Source organism: Puma concolor, chromosome B1 (assembly GCF_028749965.1).
Source record: "Puma concolor isolate L17-30 chromosome B1, mPumCon1.1.hap2, whole genome shotgun sequence".
Taxonomy (NCBI): Eukaryota; Metazoa; Chordata; class Mammalia; order Carnivora; family Felidae; genus Puma; species Puma concolor.
The window spans coordinates 173832308-173841265 of NC_141670.1; the positions used below are offsets into that span (position 1 = coordinate 173832308).

General features: G+C 41.6%; 1 protein-coding gene across 2 annotated transcripts in view; it reads right to left on the minus strand.

Moving 5' to 3' along the window:
• RHOH (ras homolog family member H) overlaps window positions 1–5895 on the minus strand; it is a 45019-nt gene extending 39124 nt beyond the window's left edge. The window contains exon 1 of one of the 2 annotated variants that reach the window (XM_025921308.2): window positions 5625–5895. The gene's annotated coding sequence lies outside the window, so the exon portion shown is untranslated. The other variant, XM_025921306.2, reaches the window with a different exon arrangement.
• Window positions 5896–8958: the final 3063 nt, after the last annotated feature.

Below are 8958 nucleotides of genomic sequence, written 5' to 3' on the forward strand. Positions count from 1 at the left end.
GCAAAAGTCTTACCTGTTGTAGAATGCCAAAGAAATTTCTTGACACCAAAATGACTGACTCCGGAAGTTAATTTGTTCAGTGCAGGTAAGTAAAAGCAAAAGCTTCCCAAGCGCTGTTATAAATTCCTCTGGGATCAACTTTTCCTTCCTCCCCAAGGATATAGCTGATTCACACTGGAAGAACCAAAACTATAAGAGTTGAGCTGGTAGAGAATCCAACCCAAGATGGTTGGGTTTAGTGTGCGTGGTGACTGAGGTGGCAGGAACAATCCGAATGTGACAATAGAGATTAGCAAGTTCCTGTGCATAAGTCAATTTCCTGTAGCTGGCTCCTCTGAAGAGGGGATTTCATTTGTGTGGGTTTATGAGCGTGTGTGTGTGTGTACGCGTGCGCGCGTGCGCGCACATGCATTTTTCTCCATGACAATATGAAAACTTTCCCAGAATAAGAGGCTTTTCCATTTCCCACCAACACAACACCTACGTAAAACTGAGGAAAGGAAGAGTGAAAAACCAAGATGATTCCTTAAGGAAATGAAATAAAGCAGAAGAAAGGAGAAAAAAAATGTCCACTCCTCTAACCGGTCTTAGTTAATTTAAGCTTAGGAAAAAAGTACCTTAGAACATAAACGTCAACTTGGTGAACATACTAACTGTGGAGGGAAAACAGTAGGTGGATGGTTTGCTTTGATTTATTAATAACTATCAAATAATAATTTAGAAAGAACTGACTCAGCCATATCGAAAGCTCAAGCAGCCCCACAATGAATTTATCCTTTTTTGGACCAGCACCTGTGTTATGAGGTAGGTGACTGAGTTGTTTTCAGACTCCTCACAGTTTCATTATCTGCCTCCAAACACAAATTTACTTGTTTTGTCCTTCTATGCAATCCAGGTGTAGAGACCATCTGCATTTAGATTATGGTGAAGTTGCCTAGACCAACAAATTTAACTTTCATGATGTGCTCACGATCCCCCATGCCTCAAATCTCTGGATAGTCATAAATGCTACTGCCCAGGGTGAAATCTTGGTCAGAATATCTACACGCCATAAAGATAAAGTCAACTCCATTCAAGTCAACAAATAGCTATGGAGCCCCGCTATGTGTAAGATTCAGTGCCGGGTGCTGGAGTAGGGTGGGAACACAAAGATGAACAAGTTGGAATCTCTCACAATGGTCAAAATCTCTCTCACAATGGTCAAAATCAATTAAAGGAGGACACAGACATAAAAGAGATGCTCCAAATGAGGATTTATTTGTAGATCTCACTTGAAAAAATCCTGGCACACAGGGGTCAGGGAAGAGGAAAGTGTGTGGAACCATTTTGGCAGTAAAATAGCCACTGAGCATCGATATGGATTCTCTCATAATATTCCAGGGAGCCTCACTGGCTTCCAGGAGGCCCCACAGAACAGTAGTATTATTTGAGGGTCATCCTCATCATTGTAGACTCAGAATCCTGTTATGCACCTGACACTGTACAAAGACCAAGAAGAAAAGCACAAAGACCAAGACAGATATATTTTCTGTCCTCACAGCACCTATGTCTTAATTGAGGGGTGGAGGATGAGGGACAAAAACATTCAAATATATGCAACCGTTACAAATTGTAGTGATTATTACAAAGGAATCAGGGAAGAAGGTGAGCTGGAGAGCGTGACAATGTCTGTGTCCTAGAGGTGGCCAAGGAGGGCCTCTGTAAGAAGCTAACATTTAAGCTGAGACCTAGAGCCATGATTCTCCGTCCTGGCTAAAAATTAGAATCATCTGAGAAGCTTTTAAAAAATACCAGTACCTAGGCTCCACCCCTGGAGATTTCAGTTTAATTTGTCTCATTTGGAGCCTGGGTATTAATAAGACACACACACACACACACACACACACACACACACACACACACACCCTCAATCATTCTAATGTGCCGCTACTGCTCTAATGATGAGAAAGAGGGGTGTGGAGAGAAAAGGAGGAAGGACATTCCGAGCAGAGATAATTTATATGTGCAAAGTCCCTGATGAAGGAAAGAGTTTGCTGTGTTCAAGGGAGTGGAAGAGGATTAATATGTCTAGTGTTCAGCAGTGGCAGGAATAAACAGTGCAAGACGGGCATTCTCAGAGAGGGACACACCATCACTAAGCCCATAAGAGACCCTTACATGAACGCAAGTGTCCATTTATTAATGTGCACTAAGAACTCAATCTGCCGGGTGAGATCCTTGAGCTCTCTGATGAGTATATTATCTCCTTCTAGAAAATTCTCCGTGGAAAGCCAGATCACCGCCATGATATTATTAGATAAGTAGAACATATAACTTGTGGATACCTTAGTTATTTACCTCTGGTTTTGTTCATCGAAAGATTTAGGGCAGCTTGTAAGGATACATATACCTTAGCAAGATAAAACCAATTGAAAATAAGAAATGAAAAGATGAGGCCAAGAGAAATGAAGACAAAGATTCTAAAACCAGAGGTGAGGTTGTTACAGAAAAGATATGCCATGTGGTGCTAAGCTTTTAAGCAACCATATGAAATAACAAATTCTTCCACATAAAAAAATTGAGTGCCCCTCAATAAAAATGACTATTTCTGAGACTAAAGAGAAACGCAGCCCCTGAATTCTCATAGAGAGGACATAATGGCTGAAATGAAACACCGTCTTTACGCTAAACACAGCCAGTGACAAGTTTTGCAAGGTGGTTCCTTACATTGCTTCTCAGTGCAGGCTGATTTCATCTCCTGAAACACTTGACTAAAAGCAATCCCAGGGTGCAAGTAGGGGAGGGTGTGCCGGAAAGGGGTGGTTAATACAGGGTGCGCTATCCCCGGGCACTGCTATGAGGTGCCAAATTAGTGCAGAGATGAAGATCAATTTCAGATTTCCTTCAGAAAATTGGGGATAGAAGAGTTTTCTCATCCAAGCTTCTAAAAGAATCGGGGCAGCAGTGACTTCAAAATTGGTCATACTTGCAGCAAGAGACCTAGGGGTTTTCTGTGTCCCCATTTCCTTTGAGAAAGTGGAGGAGTCGGGCAGGGACAGTGGCCTGCATGGACAACCCCCCTCCACCTGCAGGAGAAGGTGAGGCAAGACTCTGCCCTTTGAGACACAAAGCAAGAGGTGCCATAAGCATGAGGCCTCAGGCCTTGTGCATTTTTCCACAAAGGGGCACGCATACTCCCAGGGTCAGGCCACGTGGGGTGTGTCTGAGGGTCCAAGCACTCCCGTCGCATCCTGGATGGTGCTGGGAAGGGCATTGCTGGGTCTGGCTGCAAGACTGCCCTTTCCCGCTTGGCTCCCTGGCTGATCCCTCTTCTTCTGATGGACTGGCTCACTCTGTGTAATTTGTCGTTTCCGGTGTTCTCATATAGGCGTTGTGCTTCCTCCTGTTCTTGACTTGAGAAACAGTTTCTCCTAATGTCTCTCCCACACCTCTAATCTTCACGTAGAGTTTAATCCCAGACGGTATTTTCATGGTAAGGGTGGGAGGGGGTTGGGGAGAGCTATCTAACTTTCTTCCTTTCCTGGAAATCTCTCTTTTTGGTTCTGTCCCAATCTCTCTTTTTCTCTCTTTCTCCCCTCATTCTGTTAATAGACAGGGATACTGTTGGGGGTGGAAGCAAATGACTTAAACTACACATATATACCACACATCCACAGACACACACACATCCAAACCTCTCAGGGCGTCAGTTCTGATGCCTTGGGCCCAAGGTGGGGGAAATCCTGGGGAATTCAGCTATGGGTATGGGCCTCCTAGCAGGGAACAGACCCTATTATAAGCCATATTCCAGGAACCCACCTCCCATGAGCTCCCGTACCACCCATGTTGACATTGCCAGAGCCCTCACCAACAGTCTTATAAAGTCTAGTACAGAGGCCCTTGAGCCCTATGGCCTGGCCTTGCGCACTGGTGTATCTTAGACACTGAAAAGTCATGCGAGAACCATTTGCTGAACGATAGACTGATTCTCTCATCTAATCCTCACGATGACTCTATGTGGTAAACATTTTAAAATATGTTTTACAGACAAGGAGACCTCAGCTGGCTAAATGAAACCCTATGGCCTATGAAAAGGTGATGAAAGTTTTACCCCATCCAGCTGTCCTGGCTCTTTACACCACCGTGTCCCAATAGAGAGAGCTGGGCCGCTGAGGGGAGGGAGATTCAGCCAGAGCCCCCAGGCCACAGGTCCATTTTTCCCCGCTTGGGTACCCCTCCTCTGAGATTCCCAGGCAAACACAATCCGCTTAAGGTCAAGACTTGCTTTCTCAAAACACCTTCATTTGAAATGCCCTCTGATATGGCAGAAGAACAGTTTATTTTCTCTTTAACTGTCTCCTAAGAACAAGGGCCTCTTTTATTGAGGATTTTTAAATAATAAGACAAATGTCTGTATACCCTGAACTCAGGCATAAGTGGTATTCTTGCCCATTGCAAACACGTTTTGCCATTTATTCCCAAGAGGACTCTTAATGACAATGGTAATCGTAATGTATAGTAAAATCTTGGAGACCTTGCGATATCAATCATTTACTAAATTATTTCTGCCCTTGGTTAGTAAGATGCCTCTCCTTCTTCTTACTATTAGCTTATTAACTGAAATGATTTAGATTTAGTGGGTAGCTTTTAATGTTTACACAGACCCTCATCTGTGATATGCCACCTAATAAGATAAAATATTTCAGTGGGTTCTGAAGATGGATATAGGTACTAAAACCTTGTCTGAATGCTTTGAAACCCAGGGCATTGGTCATACTGTAATTATTTTTACCCAGCTCCCCACTGCATGATAACTGTATTAAACCAAAACACGTATCCTTCTGATTGAGAGATTTCATGATGAGGATTGCAAAATGTTAGCCCTTCATAAAATAAAGAGGTTAATTCTGATGTATAATACATCAGTGTAAAATACATTCATAGAAAATACCCTTTAAAATTCTACATATTAAAATATCTTAGGAACGCCACAGGCTAGAAATCACATGAACAATTTCTTCCTTGCACATTTTAACTCGTTATAAACAACAGCCACCTTAACCAGATAAGAATATCGTTTCAAACATCTTCTAGCTTCTCTCTTATTGCCATAACCATAAAGACTATCATTTCCCCCGCCATTCTTCCCATCATCTATCTTCTCTTTAACTGTTTTAATGCAACATGCTGCTTTTTGTGTTAGTGAATATTAGGTTCTCCGGATTCTCAACTGCCATTTTTATCCTGGTCTGTTTGCCCTGTGTAACTGTGTTTATCTAGCAAACATTTACATCCTGGTTCTTTTTATTGCAAAGCCATAATTCATAACAATGCAGGGTCTTGTTGAAGAAGATGATAGCACCCAAAGTAATCATTCAAGCTGTGGCTCTAAAGTTATTGTACTTTTTTTTTTTTTTTTAACTGTTGGAACAGAGCTAATGTAGTCAAATGACCATATCCTGCAAAGCAGTCACTTGGTAGTTGATGCACTTTTCCGACATTGCAGGCATTATTCAAAGCGCTTTTAGAAACGTTTACAATATCCTCCTGACACGGTTTAACAAACTACAAAAGAAAACCAAAATCACTACCCTCTGTTCACAACGTGTTTTTAACTCCAAATATAATCTGGCTTGGTCACCCACCTTATCCACTGGCTGAAGCTCCAAAGGGCTGTCTCCCAAAATCAAATCCACCTGAAAAGGACAAAGATTTGCTATCATTGAAGAAACTTAAAAGAATGTGCCTCAGGTTCAGAGCAAATCCATAAGAGGAGCTTGAGACATGATGTAAGAGCAGTGTCTTTGGGTCAAGTGCGTAAACTCCCATGGGACCCCTGCAAAGGGTGCAACATTCACTCTGATGCAGAAATTCTGGTTTGTTTAAAAAAGAGGAAGAAGGCCATCACTGCTTCTTCTCACATTCATATTTTACTCGTTGCCTTGATAGGGATCTTCAGTTTGGGCACAAACATCACAGGGTAACTGCAACTCAGCACACCTGCTCGGAGCGGGGGTTGCAAACGTTTCGGTTATAAAGCAGAGACCAGTGAGTGCTAACTTGCCATCTCTTCAAAATAACAGATCTCCTGCACAGTTCTGGAGGGAACAGGTTGAAGTCTGTACCCAAAGGTAATCTGACATTTTGGAGAAAGTATAAATTTGAATTAAGACAAAACAAGATTCAAATTCCATCTCCATTTAATTGCAAGGATACGGCCCTAGTTGTCCCATCTGGAAAATAGGTATAATAAGAACTATCTTGGAAGGATTTTTGTAAAAAAGCTGTAAAGTCCTTGAAGTGTAGGAGACACAAGTTAACATGGTGGCTATTATTTTTTTTTAATTTTTTTAACGTTTATTTATTTTTGAGACAGAGAGAGACAGAGCATGAACGGGGGAGGGTCAGAGAGAGGGAGACACAGAATCGGAAACAGGCTCCAGGCTCTGAGCCATCAGCCCAGAGCCCATCGCGGGGCTTAAACTCACAGAGTATGAGATCATACCTGAGCTGAAGTGGGACGCTTAACTGACTGAGCCACCCAGGCGCCTCAACATGGTGGCTATTATTAGCCACTCTTGTTTTGGACTTTTGCCTTCTGGAATTTTTTCCTCCATCTCTATCCCCTCTTTGAATAACAAGTGTTAATTTTCATAATTTGAGAAGCTTTGCCAGTGCCCAAATTCTGGTTGAATAAAGTCATACAAGCTTACACATCATGGATAGGATTCCAATATCATGTGTTTATTGTCTCAACAGTTTAAAAGGATCTAGAATTTTTTTAAAGTAATCTCTGCTCCCAACGTGGGGCTCCCAAGATCGAGTCACATGCTCTACCAGCTGAGCCAATCAGGTGCCCCAAGGATGTAGAAATTTAAAAATCAAGTTGTTAATGGTACTTTATTTTTTATGTGTAATCAAAACAATCACAGAATCTTCAGACATGCCTTCTGAGGTCATCTGTTCATCCACTACACTGTTCACTCACCTAAGATAAGTGAAATTTTTCCTTTCTTGTCTCATTCAACAAATATTTATTGAACACTAGCTATAATATTCATTAAGCACTGTGCTAGGCCCTCAGAAGACAGCAGAGAACAATAACAACCACAAAAATAGCCTGGTCTCATGAGTTTGCATCTACTGGAGAGACATGCAATGAACATAATTTAGTGTGCTAATTACTAAGAAGAAAAAGCAGAAAAGAGGGATAGAAAGCTTGGGCCAGATGCATATTCAAATAGGAAGGTTAAGAAAGACCTCAGCCAGAAGAAGAGGGAGGTAAAGTCTGTTTTTTAAAACATCCAATAGTGATTTTAATGTTTAATGGTCCTTAACATCAGCATACGTCCTCAGGTTTGATGAGACTTTGCCTTCTGCTCACCGTTGGAAGACTTGCTTCCTCGTGTGCCCACTTTGGCAAGGGGGATCTGACTGCCCAGCTCTGGGAGACAGCCCTCCCAGACTGGAAGGGGGGACTTGTGGGTACTCTCCTCTCAGCTCCAACCCTCCACTTTGCTTACTTCTCCTCCTTTCTGCCCTGAGTCTCTCCTCTGAATCCTTGTAAGTCAATTTGTGATGGACTGCTGACATCTAGAGAGAAATATGACCAAAGCCAAACACCTAGTAGAAAAATCCAAGGTAGTAGGAGCTTTTTAAGACAGTGTCACAAAGCTGCCTTGTCCTTCAGCTTGCTATTCTCTGCTCCCATGATCTTTTTAACCAACTCATAATAATAATGATGATGGTCACACTGACCTACCATTTATTGAGCATTTAACATGTGCCAGTTAAGCACTTTATACACATTTTTTTTTTTTTTTTTACTTAATCATCCCAACAAGTATGAGGTAGGTACCATCGTTATCCCCATTTGCAGAGGAGGAAACCAAGGCACAGAAAGCTTAAGTATCTGGTTCAAGATTGCTCAGGCAATAAATGGCATGGCCTGATTCTATAAACCATTTTTGCAATGGTAGCCAGTTGAATTTTGCCAATATCTTTAGTACCCTTATCTACAGTATACAGCTATATCATTTAAATGTTGGTTATTAGGAAGGTCTCCCATTCCAGGCGGATATCCCAATCTCCCAGCCTATTTGCCTGAATTTCACATGGCTTACTGAAGAAGACGGATTTTCTTTTTTTTTTTTAAATTTTTTTTAATGTTTATTTATTTTTGACAGAGAGAGAGAGACAGAGCGTGAGCGGGGGAGGGGCAGAGAGACAGGGAGACACAGCATCCGAAGCAGGTTCCAGGCTCTGAGCCCGACGCAGGGCTAGAACTTACAGACCACGAGATCATGACCTGAGCTGAAGTTGGACACAACCGACTGAGCCACCCAGGCGCCCCAAGAAGACTGATTTTCAAAAGTCATCATTATTCTCATCCCCCCCCCCAAAAAAATATCTGAAATATTTTCCTTCACCCTCTCCCTGTGTCTTGTGCTCTTAAAGAATGGTTGTTTCCTTTGTCTTTTTTTTTTCTAAGATGCCTCTCATTTCCTCTTAGTGTATAGGCATGAATGCTAGACATAGTCATTTTTAGATGCTATTTTTATTAGCTATTACCACTATACAAGTAGGCCAGAGGAATTTCAGCCACTATTGAATAATGGTACTGACAATGTGAAGGACAAGTGTAAAAATGGTTCCATATGCACTACTGAATACAGTTCTGGAAACTGTTAACAGATATATACTGATTTATAGAAGAGACACATTACTGTCTTCTGAAAATTACACAAAACTAGAATTGATAGGGCTTATCAGTTCATAATTTGATCAGGTGGCTCTCTTAAATGAATAAAATGCATCGTACAGGAACAAATAACAAACACAAGGAATTCAGGGCATGTTATGGGTTGAAAATAAAATGACCAGTGGTATTTTAATTACATAGAGCAGTTTAAAATTTTGTTTGCACAAATGCCCAGTTTGTGTGTAGATTTGGATTTAGATGAATGTAATTTCGTGTTT